Source organism: Bombina bombina, chromosome 1, assembly GCF_027579735.1.
Source record: "Bombina bombina isolate aBomBom1 chromosome 1, aBomBom1.pri, whole genome shotgun sequence".
Lineage (NCBI taxonomy): Eukaryota > Metazoa > Chordata > Amphibia > Anura > Bombinatoridae > Bombina > Bombina bombina.
Window position 1 is genome coordinate 1,003,126,509 of NC_069499.1, and position 12,346 is coordinate 1,003,138,854.

The 12,346-nt window shown below is 37.6% G+C and overlaps 1 long non-coding RNA gene across 1 annotated transcript in view; it reads right to left on the reverse strand.

Annotated features, from left to right (window-relative positions):
- The window catches only part of LOC128640751 (uncharacterized), a 51,600-nt gene extending 40,226 nt beyond the window's left edge, over positions 1-11,374 (reverse strand). Inside the window, exons 1-2 of the long non-coding RNA XR_008399386.1 lie at positions 11,334-11,374; positions 2,115-2,211 (exon numbers count right to left, since the gene is read on the reverse strand). This is a non-coding gene — a long non-coding RNA (uncharacterized LOC128640751). The remainder of the gene's footprint in view (positions 1-2,114; positions 2,212-11,333) is intronic.
- Between the last annotated feature and the right edge of the window lie 972 nt (positions 11,375-12,346).

A 12,346-nucleotide genomic window follows, 5' to 3' on the forward strand; every position in this document is an offset into this window, starting at 1 on the left:
ACCGCCGAACTCTAAATCTAGCCGTAAGTGTAAAGTTAAAACAATGGGAGCTGCCATGTTGTAACTTAGGTTACATTATCTGCTGTGGCCAATTAGGGACAGTTATAAATTTGTCACTAGAGTGTGCAGCCAATGGCTGTGTGGAATATAACAGTGTTCTGCACTTCCATTTCTAACAGGAGCTGAAAAGCTCACAACTTCAGAATAGAATTACAGGAAAAGGGGACAGAATAAATAATGAAAGTATATATATATATATATATATATATATATATATATATATATATATATATATATATAAAAAATCCAAGGTAGGTGGGCGCCGATAGCACAAATAAGTGCTCCAATGATGTAGATAAAAAAAAGTATATTTATTTAAACAAGTTTAAATAAATATACTTTTTTTATCTACATCATTGGAGCACTTATTTGCACTATCGGCGCCCACCTACCTTGGATTTTTCTATCTATCTTTTGTTGGAGCTAATCAGACACGCTCTGGGCGCTGCAGCTGCAGGTCTCCTATACCACAATACATCCCTCACACTCCGGGAGATGAACTTTCAGCAGATGTAAGGTACTGTTTCAATTTATTACTCAGGATTGGCTTTTTGAATCTTATGTGGGGACTCTCTGTGCGCAAATTTTGAAATTTTGGTGGAAAACTATATATATATATATATATATATATATATATATATATATATATATATATATATATATATATATATGTTTATTGTCCCTTTAAAAGGGCCTTAATAGTAAAAAAAAAAATGACATCCTTTAATGTAAATTTAAGACTATTTACCCTGCACTACTGTGAGATTAACCCACACAAAGGCTTTAAACACACAATGGAAGTACTGATTGGTACCTACAGAGCACTGCTGGTCAAGAGCAAAAACTGCCAACTGCTGCTTATCTAATAAGAAATACTAGTTAAATGACTAGCGCTCATGATTGGATCAGCAGCACTTCCGCTCAGGATCAGCAGTGCTCTGTGGTTCCAAGCGGTACTTCTACTGTGTGTTTAACCCCTTTGTGGGTTAGTGCAGGGTTGATGGTCTTAAAATGAATTAAAACAAATTAGAGCATGTATTTTTTTTACTAATATGCTCTTTTAAAGAAATATATATTGTTTTATCTTAAGTTGCATGTTGCTGAAGCACTGAAAATTGTAAAGGGAGTTTCATTTATTGTTCCTGTGACAGGAGCATTCCTTTGTTTGAAGAATGTTTCTTTTTAGACACGATTTATAATTCATTAACATTTTAATTGATATTAGTTGATAGTGCAATAAAAATCCTGTCACAAAGAAGCACCACTATCAAAATGGAACATTCCTTTCAAAGGGTCAGCTCAATCCAAGCACAGAGAAAACTCCAACATGGCTGCTCTATTTATGATCATGGGAGGATCAGGGAAGTGAGTAAAACACTCCCCTGCTGTATCACATCCATATAAGCATGTTGTATAAACAGAAATAAACACTCCCCTGCTGTATCACATCCATATAAGCATGTTGTATAAACAGAAACAAACACTCCCCTGCTGTATCACATCCATATAAGCATGTTGTATAAACAGAAACAAACACTCCCCTGCTGTATCACATCCATATAAGCATGTTGTATAAACAGAAACAAACACTCCCCTGCTGTATCACATCCATATAAGCATGTTGTATAAACAGAAACAAACACTCCCCTGCTGTATCACATCCATATAAGCATGTTGTATAAAAAGAAACAAACACTCCCCTGCTGTATCACATCCATATAAGCATGTTGTATAAACAGAAACAAACACTCCCCTGCTGTATCACATCCATATAAGCATGTTGTATAAAAAGAAACAAACACTCCCCTGCTGTATCACATCCATATAAGCATGTTGTATAAACAGAAACAACACTCCCCTGCTGTATCACATCCATATAAGCATGTTGTATAAACAGAAACAAACACTCCCCTGCTGTATCACATCCATATAAGCATGTTGTATAAACAGAAACAAACTACAAGCATGTTGTATAAACAAAAAAAAAACATTTTTTTTTAAAAAAGAAATGACTCAGTGGGGTGATTTAAACAAGAAAAAACATAACTGCTTACCTGTGACCACAAACAATTCTTGTGTGGGATTGGCAATCCCCTATGCATCTTCTCATTTCATGGTCAGTAATGTCTTTATAGACCCTTTGACATGTTTCTGTAATAGAAAACAACATCAAATAAATAAGTATAAAGTTAGATATGCAAAATAATTAGATAAAGTCTGTTCAGCAATAGTCTGTCCCCTGTTACATGGGCATGATACACTTTGTGATTATAACATTAATTATTTAATTATAAATAATAAAACAACTTTGCATTATACTTTCATTATTTTGCCCAGCACTTTGCCTGTAATGTAATGGTCTATGCAAAAGTTTTCCAGTGGCCAAATTTCACCACCATTTTCCTTATTTGGAGGAGCTAATCCTGATGTACGTCATGTGACAGTCACTCTAGTCACATCATACTGTCAGTAGGCTTTTCCTCGTTTTATGTATGTTATCACAAAGTCACATCATACTGTCAATGCCTTTCCTTGTTTTATGTTAGCACAAAGTCCATGCTAAAGCCAATTAGAAAGATATACAGACTATTGTTAATCATTTGAGGTCTGAAGCCTGCATTACCAATTTTCAGCATAGTAAAAACCCATATTATTCAGAGTTAAAGGGACATGAAACCCAATTTTTTTTCTTTCGTTATTTAGAAAGAGAATGTCATTTTAAACCACTTTCAAATTTACTTCTTTTACCTAATTTGCTTCATTTTCTTAATATCACTTGCTGAAAAGCATATCTAGATATGCTCAGTAGCTGCTGATTGGTTGCTGCACATAGAGGCCTTGTGTGATTTGCTCACACATGTGCATTGCTATTTCTTCAACAAAGGATATCTAAAGAATTGAGCAAATTAGATAATAGAAGTAAATTGGAAAGTTGTTTAAAATTGCATGCCCTATCTGAATCATGAAAGTTTAATTTCGAATAGATTGTCCCTTTAAAGGGACATGAAACCCATCATTTTTCTTTCATAATTAAAATAGAGCAGGATTCTTCAAACCATGGGTCGGGACCCATTACTGGGTCACAACACCACGTGTACTGGGTCCCGACTTGTGTGTGTGTTGTAGGAGTGTGTGTGGTGTATTGTATGAGATTGTGTGTGTGCTGTGCATGTGTTGTGTATGAGTGTGTGTGTGTGTTGTATTTGTGTGTGTGTTATATGAGAGAGTGTGTGGTATGTGTGTTGTATGAGTGTGTGTGGTATGCGTGTGTTATGAAAGTGTGTGTGTATGTGTGTGTTGTAAGAGTGTATGGGGTGAGTGTGTATTATATGAAAGTGTGTGTGTTGTATGATAGTGTATGTGGTATGTGTGTTATATGAGAGTGTGTGTTGTATGAGAGTGTGTGTGGTATGTGTGTTACATGAAAATGTGTGTTGTATGAGAGTGTGTGGTGTGTGTGTTGTATGAGAGTGTGTGTGTGGTATGCGTGTGTTATGAAAGTGTGTGTATGTGTGTGTTGTAAGAGTGTATGGGGTGAGTGTGTGTTATGTGAAAGTGTGTGTGTTGTATGAGAGTGTGTGTGTTATATGAAAGTGTGTGTGTTATGTGTGTTACATGAAAATGTGTGTTGTATGAGAGTGTGTGGTGTGTGTGTTGTATGGGAGTGTGTGTGTGGTATGCGTGTGTTATGAAAGTGTGTGTGTATGTGTGTGTTGTAAGAGTGTATGGGGTGAGTGTGTGTTATATGAAAGTGTGTGTGTTGTATGAGAGTGTGTGTGGTATGTGTATTATATGAAAGTGTGTGTGTTGTATGATAGTGTATGTGGTATGTGTGTTATATGAGAGTGTGTGTTGTATGAGAGTGTGTGTGGTATGCGTGTTACATGAAAATGTGTGTTGTATGAGAGTGTGTGGTTTGTGTGTTGTATGAGAGTGTGTGTGTGGTATGCGTGTGTTATGAAAGTGTGTGTGTATTGTAAGAGTGTATAGGGTAAGTGTGTGTTATATGAAAGTGTGTGTGTTGTATGAGAGTGTGTGGGGTGGGTGTTGTATGAGAGTGTGTGTGTGTTATTACGTTTTACAACGCTTTCATATTTGACTATAATCAGGAATAAAGCATGCACATATTTTAGTTTCTTTGCCAAAAATTGCAGCTATCATGTTATTTATTTCTTACAAAATTATTTCAAGACCAAGTATAAAAATTGGGTCCTAAAGGTATGTGGTATCATGGCACTGGGTCTTGGGGGGAAAAGTTTGAAGAACCCTGAAACTGAGCATACAATTTTAAACAACTTTCCACTTTACATCTATTATTTAATTTGCTTAATTCTCTTGATATCCTTTTTTGAAGAAGCAGCAATGCACTACTGGGAGCTATTAAATTCATTGGGTGAGCCAATAACGTGAAGTATACATGTGCAGCCACCAATCAGCAGCTACTGAACATACTTAGGTATCCTTTTCTATAAAGAATACCAAGACAACAAAACAAATTAGATAATAGAAGTAAATTGGAAAGAAAATTTATGCTTACCTGATAAATGTATTTCTTTTTTGACACAATGAGTCCACGGATCATCTTAATTACTAATGGGATATTCACCTCCTGGTCAGCAGGAGGCGGCAAAGAGCACCACAGCAGAGCTGTTAAATAGCTCCTCCCTTCCCTCCCACTCCAGTCATTCGACTGAAGTTAAGGATAGAAAGGAAAAAACAACCATGAGTAGCCCTTGGATTCACACCAATAGAGATATTTACGCCAAATCTTATGGTAAATCTTTCTAGTTACAGGCTTACGAATCTGAATCATGATCTCTATGACCGAGTCAGAAAACCCCCGCTTGGATAAAATTTAGTGTTCAATCTCCAAGCAGTCAGCTTCAGAGAAACTAGATTTGGGTGAAGAAAGGGCCCCTGAATTAGAACAGAAGTCTCCAAGGTGGCAGAGATGCCTACTCCACCAGATCTGCATACCAAATCCTGCGAGGCCAAGCTGGAGCTATGAGGATCACCAATGCCCTCTCCTGTTTGATTTGAGCAATGACCTGAGGAAGAAGAGCAAACGGAGGAAATAGGTATGCTAGACTGAAGGTCCAAGGGACCACCAGAACATCTATCAGCTCCGCCTGGGGGTCCCTGGACCTCGACCCGTATCTCGGGAGCTTGGCTTTTAAGAGCCTTTATTCTATCCTGGATCTCATACAAAGAAGTTTCTGTCCTGAGAGCCTCAGACAGTGCATCAAACCAATACACCGCCGCACTAGTGACGGTAGCAATACACACAGCTGGTTGTCATTGCAGGCCCTGGTGTACAGTGTGAGTAAACCCTCTAACTTTTTGTCCATAGGATCTTTGAAGGTACAACTATCCTCTATGGGAATAGTAGTTCTCTTAGCTAAGGTAGAAATGGCCCCTTCCACCTTAGGCACTGTTTGCCAAGCCTCGTTGTTAGAGTCGGCTATGGGAAACATCTTCTTAAAAACAGGAGAGGTAGAAAAAGGTATGCCCGGTCTCTCCCATTCCTTAGCAATTATTTCATAAGCTCGGTCAGGGACCGGAAACACGTCTGTCGAGGAAGCAACCTCGAAATATTTGTTCAGCTAACTAGACTTCTTAGGAACAACCACTACCGTGGAGTCACTGTCCTCCAAAGTAACTAAAACCTCCCTAAGTAACAGACGGAGGTGTTCTAGCTTAAACCTAAAAGATACAACCTCAGAATCAGCCAGAGGAATTACACTTTCTGAATCTGAAATTTCTCCTTCAGATGCTACAGCGGTATCCTCCTCTTCAGTATTCTGGGAGGGCACCTCCGAATTTGCATCAATTGCATCAGAAACCTCGCTTACTAAATGTCTGATTTTCCTTTTTACGCTTTTCCTGCAACATTGGAAAAGCAGACAACGCATCATGAGAGAAGCTATGTCTTTTAAGGTAACTCCAGCGGGAGCTAGAGCAGAAGTACAGGGCACTGCTTGTGAGGGAGGTAAAATTTGGGACGCTTAGGGAGAAAGCTGCGGCATATTTTGAACCTCGTCATAAGACTCTTGGACAGTATCGGCTTTAGAAACATTTTGCTCAGAAAAAATATTTTCCCTATAATTTAAAGTCCTCTCAATACATGAGGGACAGAAAGGGATAGGTGGTTCCACATTTGCATCAAAACACAAGGAGCAAGTGACATCTTGCAAGTCTCCTTGGTCCATACTGTTCACAATGAGTAAATTAATAAATAAAAAATGAATTAAAATTTTTGTAATGAAAAAACGTTACTGTGTCTTTAAATTTAAACAGGTAACTTTTTTACCCAACTATGTCAATTATGAAAATATCACAATTTGAACACTACAGACACCTTTACACCTCAGTAACCCTGCTGAGGTGCCTATCTGACTGCTAAACAGGAGACAATGTCCCTTTTCTTGTGGTGCAGGAACGATCCGGACCTCAGCAATAAGAATAGTGCCAACGGATAATGCTAGAAACGCCTGCTTTACTGGAAACCATGCGTTTCTAGTGACACGCTACTGAACTGATGCCCATCGTGGGCGTTACTATATGCACCTCATCTCCCGATCGGCCTGTTTGCTAAGTAAAGCCGTCGGGAGACACAAACCATCAGAGCAAATGAAAAAGCTTAACTCCCAGCCCCAGTGCCTGCAGATATGGTTGTCTAAAATCCTCTCCAGTCTAGGAGAGTCTGTAGTCCCCAAACATAAAGCGCCCCTTCCTGTATGAGACTTATATGTTCATTTTTCCAATAAATGTTCACACCTTTATCTCTGAGATGCTTTGTTTCCTTGGCCCCAGAATAAAAAAGCAGCACTTATCTCGTATCTGCCTGACAGCAAGGCAGCTCACAGGCTTGAGAGGTCCTATCCCTCACATCGACCTGTGGAGAAATAAAAGTCTGAGTAAATTACATGGGAGGCTCAGTGAGAATTATGTCCCACAAGTTCCCATTGCTCTAAAGCCACCACTGCTCTACTGAAGAGACTGATATGGACTACGGCTACACTCTAGGACAAAGCAGCACAATCTTGCACTACTTTAAAAATAATAAACTCTTGATTGAAGAATTTTATCTAACAACTCACTTTACCACTTCCTAGCACTAACGTAGGCAAAGAGAATGACTGGAGTGGGAGGGAAGGGAGGAGCTATTTAACAGCTTTGCTGTGGTGCTCTTTGACGCCTCCTGCTGACCAGGAGGTGAATATCCCATTAGTAATTAAGATGATCCGTGGACTCATCGTTTCATGAATAAGAGAAATTGTTTAAAACCTTGAGTGCTAACAACGGCTCTGAGCTGTTCTAGAGTTTCCCACTCTGGTGCTAACGACGGCTCAGAGCTTGAGGGAGATCTGGGGGTTCCCACCCGCTCCTACCCCGGCGATTGGGCCTGCATAGTGACAGGCATCACCGGGGCTTCACGTTATGCACGGTGATGTCACGCGCAATGACTTGATGACGTCACCGTGCAACTTTATTTAACATTAACAATGTTAAATATCGAAGCAGGGGGCATGCTGCTTAGAAGCCTGTATCTCAGGCATCTAAGCAGCTACAGACCCCCAAGACCCACTGTTTGAAAGGTAATCGTCTAACATTTCCAACAGTGTAAGTCTTGGGGATCTGAAAAAAAAATTAAAAAAATAAATATATTTTTTAAAAAATATAAAAAAAAAAAAAACAACTAAAAAAGCTTAGCACCAAGGTGGGAAAGTGCTTAGCACTCAAAGGGTTAAAATCTCATGCTCTATACTGAATAATGAAAGACAGAAAAACCTTGGGTTTCACGCCCCTTTAAATTACAGTAAATGGTGCAAAATAAAAAGTATATTGCAAAGTTGCATAACTAAACATTTTATATTGTGATCTCAATGTGTGTTATGCCCCTTTAAAGCATATATGTCTATATGTGTGTACATATGTATTAAAGTGATGGTAAATCCTAGCGTTTGTGAAACGCTAGGATTTACCATTGGAACAAATAAAGGGGAGTTTCATTCATGACGTATAAAATACTTCACGCTGAAAGCTCCTTTTTTTGTTTGCAGCCTTTGCCGCACTGAGCTGCTAAGGCAGCCTACGGCAGAACCGTATTTGACTGAGGTGACGTTTCCACCTCTTAGCCAATAGCCTTGCAGGAAATTCGAGGCCTGTCACTTTAATGTTTTTCTATGTGTATATATGACTGTAAATACATATATACACATATAAATACAATAATATATATGTATACATATAAATATATATATATATATATACAAAAACATCTTTAGCAATGTATGTGTCTCAATGTCAAAGCCATTTGCCTGCCTTTTTTTTCTAGCACCCAAGATCTCATATCTTTTGAACCCTTAAAAGGTTTTTTTGTGCAATATTTAGTATATGATAGTAATTTTTATTTAGATTTATTTTAATTATATTAAAGTTAGGGGTGTTAGGGTTAGACTTAGGTTTAGGGGTTAATATATTTATTTAGTATTCGTGATAGGAGGCCAGAGGTTTAGGGGTTAATAACTTTAGTATAGTGGCGGTGACATTGGGGGTGGCAGATTAGGGGTTAATACATTTATGTAGGTGGCGGCAGATTAGGGGTTATTAAATTTATGTAGGTGGCGGTGACATTGGGGGCAGCAGATTAGGGGTTAATAAGTGTAGGTAGGTGGCAGCAACATTGGGGGCAGCAGATTAGGGGTTAAAAATTGTAATGTAGGTGTCGGCGATGTCGGGGGCAAAAGATTAGAGGTGTTTAGACTCGGGGTTTATGTTATGGTGTTAGGTGTAAACATAAATTTTCTTTCCCCATAGGAATCAATGGGGCTGCGTTACGGAGCTTTACGCTCCTTTATTGCAGGTGTTAGGCTTTTTTTAAGCCGGCTCTCCCCATTGATGTCTGGGGAAATAGTGCACGAGCACGTAAAACCAGCTCAAAGCAGCGCTGGTATTTGTGTGCGGTATGGAGCTCAATGCTGCCATATTGCCTGCTAACGGCCGGGTTTTTGCAAACCTGTAATAGCAGTGCTATTAAAGGTGAGTGGTGGAAATAACTTGCAAGTTAGTAGCGAGCCGCTCATAACGCAAAACTCGTAATCTGGCTGATGGTTATTTACCTGCTCTCATCCAAGATAATCCAGAAAATCTGGCCTGTTGGGGAGGCCTGGGGACAGGTTTGAAAACCACTGCCCTAGATCAAAATAATTGGCAACTGATATTATAGGGAATGTTAACAAGGATTATTTTTTAGGGAATAGGGATTTAATCTCAGTTTCTTGCTGCAAGTCTTTTAATTTACATTATAGATTTTGATCACAGTAGAATCATTTCAAAAAGTAAATTAAAGGGACACTGTAGTCATAAATAAAAGTCAAATAACATTGTAGTATAGGTATAAATCTATTATTTTCTAATGTATCTTATTTATTAAATATGTACCCTTTTGAAAATAATTAAGTTTGAAATATTAATTTTTTCCAAACCTACTTGTATGTCAGCCGTTACGGATTCCCAATCCGTGCTGACAACTGCAGTTGTAAGATGGCGTGTTTCTGAAGTACTGAGCATGCGCGAGTTAGCGCAGCATCACAGGAAACGTCACCATCTGCAGTTGAATTAGGCAAGTCGAATCTATCACCAGCAGTCGAGTGAGCTGCGCACATAACGTAAGTACTTAGCTTAAGAACGCTTCCAGAATCGCCCTAGAATAAACGAGCAAACGATACTTATTTTGGAAACAGTATTGAATAATTTTATTTAGCTATATTATAATTTGCAGTATGTTACACCAAATAGAATCTCCTTTGACACAAACGAGCTAAAATTACAAACTCTTAAATGGATCGCAAACAATTATGATCCCCAAACAATAAGTTACTGTTGTATAGCATTAATAAAGATTTTTAAATTCCCAATACTTTTTTAATAAAAATTCAAACACATAATATAAACTACTTTTCTTATATTTGGCAAGAGATAAGACGTTTCTATAATATGCACAAAGTCTGGATAACCGATTGAATATATTTTTGTCTCCAATGCACAAGCGTAAAATGTAAATAGATGTGGGTAACTTCGGCTTCTGTTATTAGAAATGCGCAGGCGCGATTTAGCCGAATTGATGCGCAGGCTTATTAGGAAGGATTATGCTGATAATGATATGCATAGGATCGAAATTTAATTGGTTACTGATTTTATACACACAATGCCGAAAATGGTGGGCTGGAAAAGGTGACGTCATGGCCGGGTAAGATTTATTAAAAATATAAGGTTTGTAAACTTCGTTTTTATGAAAATATAGGTTACTACGTTTTAATAGATGATAATGATATAAAATATGTTACTATTGTGTAATGAAAAAGGAAAAAAAACAGTAATCCTTTAAAACATTTGCAGCAAGAAAATTAGATTAAAATCACTAATTATCTTAAAATATTTACTGTATTTTTTAATGCATGTTAAATAAAACACCCTAACAGCTCACTTGCATATGAATAATACTTTTGCAATTTAGGGCCAAATTAAACAAGCAAGGGTTACATTATTAACCCTTCAGCATCTACATAGCAGGACATAGTTATTTTAAACTGCACAAATACTGTAACCCACAGCAAGAACAATACAAAATATTAACCCCTGCCAGGCTTCTGAACAGCATCAAAGCAATTCATAAAATACAGCTTCTAGTCTGCTACACCATTATATCAGAAAGTCACAAGCAGATGCAGTTTGTTTGCTAATGTCTGTATATTTCATACACTTACAGTAACATCTCTCATATAAAACAGTGATAGATTTTACTAAAAACGTTTTCTAATTACAAAAATGCTCGTTTTCAAACAGGAAAATAAAGATACACATTTCAATTGTATTTGGATTATCCCTTTAACATTTAAATCTAGTTGTGTTTGTATGTTCTGTGTAATGCAGTATAGCTGGTGACTTACTAATGCTGCTAAGCAAATCATTAGTGTATAATTATATGTTACACATGTGTGCAGAGCTAGTGAGATAGTTGTGTTTGTAAGTATGTTCTGTGTAATGCAGTATAGCTGGTGACTTACTAATGCTGCTAAGCAAATCATTAGTGTATAATTATATGTTACACATGTGTGCAGAGCTAGTGAGATAGTTGTGTTTGTAAGTATGTTCTGTGTAATGCAGTAGCAGGTGGCTTACTAATGCTGCTAAACAAATCATACACATGTGTGTGTGCAGCTAGTGATATACTTTTTTTTATATATATTTAATCTAATGGTTGATCTTACCTGAGTGCAGTGCACATGGCTTGTCTGGCTGCAGCACAGAGTGCAGCACACAGAAAGTTCATGGTAGTGAGACAGTGAGTGCACTCAAATGCCGCAGCGCCCTCTGTGGTGGTAAGACCACACTGCACACAATATTATATACTGTACTAAACACAGTCTAATGTAAACTGTAGCTAAAAGCTAGTAGTATGGGTGACACATGAACTTTAATTTATTCCAAAACACAACAAATATACAATGCCTTGCTATAAAACTATGTATTATTTAGCTTTAGAGTCAGAATTTAAAATACAAGTTATCCATCTTAAAGGGACATTCCAGCAAAATGTGCATCATTGCATTTCTATTTTGAATAGAATCGTTTTTCCAATACACATGCATTAGCAAAAATGCTCTAGAAAAAAATAAATCATTGTTTAAATTTACCTTTCCTAATAGGAGCATAAAAACTAATTTTAAAAAGTGTATCTGCGAAGAGAGCCAGAGGTTGTGTACATGACACATGCTGAGTCATTTCCCATGCAATACATGCAATACAAGCTCTAAGCACATGCAGTGTACTTAAGTATGCTTCACATGTACACTGTTTTTTGTGTACTTAAAGGGACAAACTACTCCAGAATTTGTATTGTTTTAAAAGATAGATAATCCCTTTATTACCCATTCCCCAGTTTTGCACAACCAACACAGTTATATTAATATACTTTTTACCTCTGTGATTACCTTGTATCTAAGCCTCTGCAGACTGCCCCTTATCTCAGTTATATTAATATACTTTTTACCTTTGTGATTACCTTGTATCTAAGCCTCTGTAGACTGCCCCCTTATTTCAGTTCTTTTGACAGACTTGTATTTTAGCCAATCAGCACTGACTCATAAATATCTACACAGGAGTTAGCACAATGCTATCTATATGACACACATGAACTAGCAGTGTCTAACTGTAAAAAACTGTCAAAATGCACTGAGATAAGAGGCGGTTCAATGGTTTAGAAATTAGCATATGAGCCTAC